This window comes from Eschscholzia californica, unplaced genomic scaffold (genome assembly GCF_041429995.1).
Source record: "Eschscholzia californica isolate CP2 unplaced genomic scaffold, dmEscCali1.0.p SCAF_1, whole genome shotgun sequence".
NCBI classification, from domain to species: Eukaryota; Viridiplantae; Streptophyta; class Magnoliopsida; order Ranunculales; family Papaveraceae; genus Eschscholzia; species Eschscholzia californica.
Window position 1 is genome coordinate 44253729 of NW_028238198.1, and position 9066 is coordinate 44262794.

Sequence of the window (9066 nt, forward strand, 5' to 3'; positions counted from 1 at the left end):
GACTTAAGTTGGCCCTAACTGCACATGTTAGGCTAGTTTTTTATGAAAGTGTAATTAACTAAAGAGAAGATCTCAATGATTTTATTTTAAATAAGAAGAGTTAATGACTTAATTTGGCCCTAACTGCAGATGTTATGCAAGTTATTTATAAAAATGTAACTAATTAAGGAGAAAATCTTAATGATTTGTCTTTTGTAAAAATATAATTAATAAAGGAGAAAATCCCAATGATTTTATTTTAGATAAGGAAAATCTATTTGATTTTGTTTTTTGAAAAAGATTTTCTTAGTTTCACTAACATTCCTTAGACTTTAATCCTATAAATTACCCCATAGGATAAAAGTTTAAGCAAAAAAAAAATTAAGAAACAAATTTTATTTGAGTAAGATGTCGACTGAAATGAGAAATACAGTTGTGATGTTTCTGGTTGTATTTGTTGTGATGGCAATGTTTATTCAACAAACTTCAGCCCAGGATCGAGCCGAATGTGTCGGGCAGTGCCTCAAACAATGTAGTGGTATCACTGGTGATGGTATTTATCTCCTCATACCTCTATTTCATTTTCAAGACCAATTTCTTTTCTTTTTTTTAAATGGCATAATATATGTATTCGATGTAAGAATGTTTTAAAGACACTCATAAGGGTTAAAGGCGCCTTCTTCCGCAATACTCCCCTTTAAATTACTGGAGGGGCCTTCAACACTTAATAAGACATCCCTTTGCTGCATACTTAGACATTTTATTTTATAGTGGGTAAGATTTTCAGTCTGCTCTCTCCAATAGGGAGACCTAGGATTTTTATCTGTATAATAATAAAAAAATAAAAATAAAAAAATCATGTCTACCACCTATGTACACTGCTATTACTAACTTCATGTCGTCTAAACTGTTGGTTTTTTTTTGCAGAAAAATATACTTGTCTTACTGAATGCTATCAAAAATGTCCGTCGGTGGCTAGAGTCTTAATTTCATCAATAAAAGGGGAATAGTTTCTCATATTCAACTATAAATGAAGTTGTACTAGTTTCAATAAAATGGGTTATAATGTTACTTAATAGTACATGAAAATAATAAAGTACTTCCTTTATGAAAGTTATTATCTCTTCTAGAATTTATTACGAAACAGAAATTTCAAATATGCATCATAGCGCCTAAATACTTGATTCATCAATGAAAGAGGAATAGTTCCTAATTTTTTCAACAAAAAAGAATTGGTACTACTTTCAATAAGATGGGTGATAATGTTACACTTATTATTCTTTTGTTTGTTCTAACAGTGGAATTGAATTTCTTACGAAGATGTGCAGTCCTAATTTTATTCAAATGAATTTAGAATTTTTGAGTCTAATGTCCAAAAATACGGGGTGTAATTAATCATATATCTGAAAGAGATGTCCTTCGACCAAAGATGTTATAGAATAATTGATGAAGAAGATCATCATGTTTGGATGATTTAGGGATCGTAATGTTTAGCTAGAAACCAATTACGATCGCCGAATTACGGGGTAATTCGAGGCTAACTTTCGTAGGATCTTACGTCGCGTTACACCAAAGAATGGCAATTTGATCTAATGATATGTCTAGAGGGGTGAGACTCATAGATATGTTCCTAAGGCCTAAAAGAAGTTTGGGCAAAGATAATACAAAAAGCCCGGAAAGGGAATTTGGGTCGGGTAACTAAAAGAAGGTTTTAGGACCAAACACGGGTCGGCCTTGGTTGATCGGGTGCCCTTATAGGGCCGGCCAGATCTGGAGACACCAAGATACTAGTGTTAGACATTAGATGTCTGAGATTCCGCTAACAAGACTAGGAGACTCCATAACCAACAATATCCACTCCTAAATCAATAAACGTTATAAGACCAAAATAAAACATGAAATTTAAAATAAGTTAAAAAGTGTAATTTTTGGTGGACTCCATGCTTCAAGCCATTTATTTTTTTCTGATTATTATCCTTTTATAAATATATTTTAACTTATAGTAAACCAGTGGTTTCATGAGGTTGAGTTAATAAATATATTATTTCTATAAATTTTAAGAGATAAAATTTAAGGACAAAATTTATTGTCAATATTTATTTCCAAAATTTATATTAGCCAAAACTAACATACCAAATCAGTCGTTCTTATCATAAAAACGAGTCTCCTTTATCTCTCTCCATGTCTTTACAACTTCATGAAAGTAGGACTTTGTGATTTGCTTTTTATCTCTCTTTGTCCTCAACGTTTCTATCTCTACAAACTGAAGTTTCTTATATTTAAAACGTTGACATGTTTACTATGTTTTCACACCATACATTTAGTTCCATAATTGTACATGTTATCATTGGTTTTAGACTTACAGGTTTGCGTTCATCATGCCTTCGCTATTTTACGTAATAAATTGGAAAAATATTGATAGTGTCGTTGAAATTTTGCCAACATCTTTATGGTATCTTTATACCAGTTGGACCATGCGCTAAAACATTATTTTGATGTTTCTAGCATTTTTCAAAATAATTAAAGCAACTTTGCTAGAAGTTTCTTATATTTATAACGTCGACATGTTTGCTGTGTTTTAACACCACACATTTAGTTCCATAATTATACATGTTATCATTGGTTTTAGACTTAGAGTTTTGAGTTCATCATGCCTTTGATATTTAACGTAATAAACTGGAAAAACGTTGATAGCGTCGGAGAAATTTTTTCAACATCTTTATGGTATCTATAAACAAGTTGAACAAAATATAAAATATAATGTTGGTATTCTAGGAAATTGCAATATAATCCCATAACTTTTCTAGATGTTCTTAAATTTAAAGTCTCAGCATGTTTGCTATGTTTTATCATATAGCCCGTTACAAAAACTAACAAATTATTAACTTCGCAGTCTTTCTCTTTTCAGCTGGATCTTCTATCAAAGCACCCCTCTTACGCCTTCCATCTAGTTGCTTTGCTACAAACATAACATATATGACATTAAAATTGCAAAAATGTTAAAGCACAAAAGCAGGTTAAACAGATATCGCAAAACGATAGTAGAAAATTTCAAATGTTGAATTATATTACTAGATTTTCTAACAAACTATTAAATGTATACCATACCTCATCTTCTCTTGTTTTCCTCTTCTTTGACAGAGATTCCACCATACACATCTTTGTTGGTGGTAAGGTCCTTATTGAAGGACTTATTCGCACCAGTTTTTCTAGAATCACTAAAATGCTAAAGAAAAAAAAATAAAGTGTTTATCTCCAATGTTAAACAAAGTTAAGGGTTTTTACTAGACTATGTCAAATGTTAAACCAAATATTTAATTTTACTATAATCATAACTACATTGAATCATGAAAACTAAAATCACATAGAATTGGGGGTTTGGTTGTAACTAATCATTAGGTTTTTTTTAGAATCTTCAAAATGCTAGATAAAATAAACTAAAATATGAAATTAAATTGGATTTAATGTAGAGCTAAAATCCAAATCTCGCATTTACTAGAATCAGTAAAATACTAAAAGAACACATAGGGTTTCTATAAAATGTTAACCAGGTTTTTTGCTAGAATATTTAAAATGCTAAGCAAAATTTTATAGTTTTACTATAATCAAAATTACATTAATCATGAAAACTAAAATCACATACCATATTTAATAATCCAGATCATTGTTTGGCGTATGGGAATGGCGTGGGAATCCTATTCCTCTGGAATGGTATTCCCCCTAAACGGGGTAATAGCAAACCCGGGGGTGGGGTGGGGGTGGGGGTGGGTTTGTGATTCCCATTCTCCCGGAATCACATGTACTAATAGTAATGGACAAATATATCCTTAAAAAAGTATTGGAATTACCTATTCTAAAATTACGTGTCATATAAATTAGTAAACTAGGGTTTTCAAAATAACATAACCCGAGGTCTCTCTCTCACACTATTTCGATCAGATCAATCATGTCAATAGCCCAGTTCCATAGTTGTACACTCTGAATTGGGTGGTAAGAAAATTGATTGGATGGAGGTAATGATTAGCTGGTGATGAAGTCGTAGCGTAGTTCCATCGTTGTATACTCTCAATTGGCTGGTAGGAAAAAATTATTGTATGGAGGTAATGATTAGTTGGTGGTGAAGTCATAAAAGTAGGCACCTAGGTTTGACCTAATAAAAGTTATAATAATTTCATATCAAGGACCTTCATCCAATATGAACGTATCTTCATTGTGTAGGGGATGTTTTCTTCTTTTTTTCTCCTTTTTTTCTTTTTTTTTTTTTTGCAAAGGGGATGTGTTAAATGGCGTAATTCAGTTGCAATCAGTTTTGCTGAAAAAACGCAAGCTGTCTCTGAGTATTCAACTAATGCAAAATGGAAATGGTTCAAGGTATACATCTTATCTATAATAAAGATTTTTAGGTTAGATTAAGTTAGAAATACATCTTAATCTTATAAGTAATTAAATTTGATGCAGAATTGTTCGGAAGCTCTAGATGGTACATATATAAGAATTAATGTGTCAGAAAATGACAAACCTCGATATCGTACACGAAAGAGTGATATTGCTACTAATGTATTAGAAGTGTGTTTTCAAGAAATGCAATTCATTTACATTTTGGCTGGTTGGGAGGGATCAGCAGCGGATTCTCGAGTTCTAAGGGATGCCTTACATAGGAGAAACGGGTTGAAAGTTCCTCATGGTATAACCATATGGTATCAGTGATTATTCTTGTGTCTTTTGTCTCACCTTAATGAAAATTATAACTTGTAATTTTTTTATTAGGTTGTTACTACCTCATTTATGTTGGATATCCAAATAGTGAAGAATTTGTTGCCCTGTATAAAGGTCAACGCTATCATCTAAATGATTGGCGGGAAGGGCACACACCTACCACTACTGCGGAGTTCTTTAACATGAAAAATTAAAGTGCTCAGAATGTGATATAAAGATGTTTTGAATTACTAAAGCTTAGATGGGTCATCTTGAGAAGTCCTTCATTTTATCTCGTTAAGACGCATAATAGGATAATAATGGCTTGTTGTCTCTTGCACAATCTCATACGTCAAAAAATGTCAGTACATCCATTAGAAGAAACATTAGACCGACATATCTCAAATTATACACAACCACATGGTGATCCAATATCGTATATCGATTCTTCCGGACATTGGTCTACATGGAGGGAAGAATTAGCATCTAAAATGTTAAATGAGTGGCAGACATTTAGGAACGCTTAATCTCACGCCTTCTTCTTACTATTATTTTGAAAATTTTGATATTAGATAAAAAAAAAATTATTTCTTTTTTCAAATTACATCGAATATTAATAATTATAGTAATCTTATTTTTATTGCTAGTTTGTTCATTGATGTTGGTTAGTTATTTTAATTATATGTGACATACTTGTTTCTAATACATCTAGATGGCACCTCGTACTGATTTACAATCTCGCTCCAAACTAACAAAACATATATGGCTACCTAAAGCAGATGACAAACTGGTCGAGTGTCTAGTAGAAATTGCTATTGGTGGACATTGGAAGGTGGAAAATGGTTTTTAATCAGGATATCTTTCTCATCTAGAAAAATTGATGGAAGAAAAGTTACCATGATGCAATATTAAAGGGGTGCCTCACATTGAATCAAGAATTAAAATATTAAAAAAACGGACAGCAGCAATCTCAGATATTATTTCAAATGCAAGCGAATTTACATGGAGTGATGAAGAAAAAATAATTTTATGTGAAAAAATTATTTTTGACGAATGGGTTAAGGTAAGCCCATTATTATCATTTATTAGTATTCTTATTGAATTTATTGTGTATGTTGAGTTCTTTGTTTATCACTTAAATTTTATTTTTTCAGACTCATTTATCGGCCAAAGGGCTTAGAAGTAAGCCTTTCCCACCTTATGATGCTTTGGCAGATATATTTTTGAAAGAAAGGGCAAACGGAAAAGATGCAGGAGCACCAGTTGACGAGGAGGAACAAATTGATGCAAATAAAAATGATTCCTTCGTTGATGGTGTTGATGGGTTTGATGGTGAAATCAACAGGGAATATAATTCTGAAGCATCATTTGCTAACGAGGAAGAAACCCCTAACCCTAGTCCAGCTCCAACAACAAAAACCTCAAACTCTACTATATGGATAAGATGGTTGTAGCTCTTACTCATAACCAAGAAAATGAAACTGCAACCAAAGTGGTAGCCGAGTTATCCAAGTTACCAGAAGGATTGGATTACGACCAATTGCTAGAAGAAGCAGATATCCTCAATAATGACTCTTCGAAACTGCTCTTTTCTTTGCATTGCCACCTGAATGTCGTTTATATTAAGTTCTTAGGCTACTTGGAAAGAATAAGCCCTAGATATGAACAAAATTTTATTTTAGATAAATTTTATTTAGGTTTATGAGCAGAATTTTATTTCAGATAAATTTTTGGGTCATGGGTATAAGGCCCAAAATAATGTTCAAAAAGGGTTTAGGGTCCAATCATCCCAAAAAATAGGTTTTTAGCCTTTTTGCACTTAGGACATAATAACCCTTACTATATAAAAAATATACCGTCCATGTCCCGTTCAGAGTTCCCGCTACTTTTTTAATTGGGGTCGGAACGATTTTAAACAGCATATTTCTAGTGTGATTTAGGGTATTAAATAGGAATAACGGATATTTCCCAAATCAAATTTTCTCTCTCATCCTTTCAGATTTTGAAACCAAATCAAATCTTCCTTTTTCCGCATCAGATCAAGGACCGATAGCATGATTTGAGGGTTAATTTACAAAACATATATATCAATTTCTCTCACTTGAATTTCAGATTTGGAAAGAGTATATTTTTTTGGGATCAATTTAGCGTTATTTGGGGGTTAATATACATAACGTATATATCACTTTCTCTCACTTAACTTTCAGATTTGGAAAGATTATATTTTTCTCGGATCAATTTAGTTTGATTTTGGGGTTAATATACATAACGTGTATATAATTTTCTTTCATTTAATTTTCGTTTTTACTTTTTTTTTATAAAATTTGGCATTGGCCTTATTTATTCATTCAAATATTCAGCTATATGAGAGTAGCTCCAATTCTAACACTCTTACAATGCATTGTGGGGGATTGAATTCCTCCCACTGTTTACATAGTTTAAGCATGAAGCCTCTTTTACTAGATAATGAGCAATCTCATTGTGTTCTCTAGGGATGACATAAAATTTCACCTCATCAAACAGTTGTGCTTCATCATGTATATCATTGATTATATTTCGAATTTGCCAAGGAATACTAGTATTCTTCGATTCACAAGTTGTTATAATCGATTTCGAATCTCCTTCTATCACAATTCTTCTGTGTGAATGGTTCTTAGCTAACCTCAGCCCCATTAAAACCGCTTTTGCTTCCGCCTCAAGCGCACTTCCTGCAATATAGTACTCCGTTTCAGCAGCTATGAATGAATTGTTATAGCTTCTCATAACCACAGCTGATGCCCCTTCTCCATTTTTGTATGATCCATCCACATTTAGTCTTACTTGATCTTCCATTAACACACCCCTTGTTGCTCTTTGTGAATTATTTTTCAAATTTGTATAGTTGATGTCCCCATTTTCCTTTAAGTTCGTTTCATAGGCCATAAACAAATCAATTGCCTCTTTAATGGTTTTCAACACATCAGGAGTTTTACCATCAAATATCTTTCTGTTTCTTGCCTTCCAGATTGTCCAAATTAAGTAAGCACTTATTCTCACACCTTCATCTTCTACTCTGATTTCAATCCGTTCTTTAATTTTGTCTTGGATGGTGTTATTATCCTCAAATCGATAGCCTAAAGGAGATCGAAACCATTTCCTTCGCAAACTTACACTCTTTAAAGAGATGGTTAATGTTTAGGTTCTGTATTATTGAATCGAAGGACTTTGAGTTTGGTGGGTATTGCATCGTTCAACACTCGCCATAAAAACATTTGTACTTGTGGAATGACCTCGAACTTCTTCCATAGTTTTTGCCATTTAAAATATGTTGTACTACTAGTAGCGTTATTCGAACTTGCCGGTTGATTTGACAAAATGGATTTATATAAGGATTTTGCAGTGAATTGTCCTTTTCCAGTCAATACCCATATAAGTTTGTCTTCACTTGCTGAATTTCCTAATTGAATCAATTAGTGTTTGATTCCACCTCTTCGTGTGTTGGTCGATTAACTTTCACCATATATAAATTCGGGATTTCCTCATTCTCCTCAATTTTCCCTGGTCTAAACCCATTGAGCGAAGGAACCCAAGGGTCTTCCCATATTCGGGTGCTTGCTCCATTGCCTATACTCATGCACCTACCTGTTTCTAATTCCTCCCTCATGTCCATCATACTTTTCCAAGTATTGGTAACATTGGATTTACATGTATGAGACCAGAAATCGTCATGTTTGAGATATTTTGCTGTCAATAAACGAACCCATAAAGCCTCCTTTTCATTCTGAAACCTCCACACTAATTTGCCGACTAACGATTTGTTTACTATGCCGATGTTCCGAATACCAAGACCTCCCTTTTTTTGATCGGATTGTAATTTCTGCCAACTCATAAAATGCATTTTTTTTCGTCCTACCTCATGTCCCCACCAAAAATTTCTTTGAAGTTTTTCAATTTCATCAAGTACCTTCTTTGGGACTAAGTTTGTAGACAGAAAATATACTGGAATTGTTGCTAGTTCATTCTTTAGCAAAACAGTTCTACCTCCATAGGATAATGAATTTCTTTTCCAACCAGATAATTTAGAGGACAATTTGTGTAAGATGAAATCATATGAAGTACTCTTATGTTTGGGTTTGAGTAAGAAATTACCCAGATACTTGTCGTTGTACTCCATTTCTTTCACCCCCAACAAATTCATCACCTCACTTCTCCTATGAGATGCACAATTTTTACTGAAATGTATGGATGCCTTGTGATAATTTATTCGTTCACCCGAGATTCTTGCATATTGGTTCAGAATTTCCTTTAGTTGATTGATATTGTTGTCTGAAGCTTGGCCAAAAAACAGTAAGTCATCGGCAAACATAAGATGATTGACTGATGGTGCATATCTGTTTATCTTCAATCCTTCAT

General features: G+C 33.0%; 1 long non-coding RNA gene and 1 pseudogene across 1 annotated transcript; both read left to right on the plus strand.

The window, feature by feature from the left end:
* Positions 1 to 331: 331 nt before the first annotated feature.
* On the plus strand, positions 332 to 1092 carry LOC147567053 (uncharacterized). The gene is made up of 2 exons (XR_015237538.1): positions 332 to 532; positions 907 to 1092. It is a non-coding gene; the product is annotated as an uncharacterized LOC147567053 (long non-coding RNA).
* A 1179-nt stretch (positions 1093 to 2271) lies between these two features.
* On the plus strand, positions 2272 to 6128 carry LOC147567054 (uncharacterized; annotated as a pseudogene).
* The last annotated feature ends 2938 nt before the right edge of the window (positions 6129 to 9066 follow it).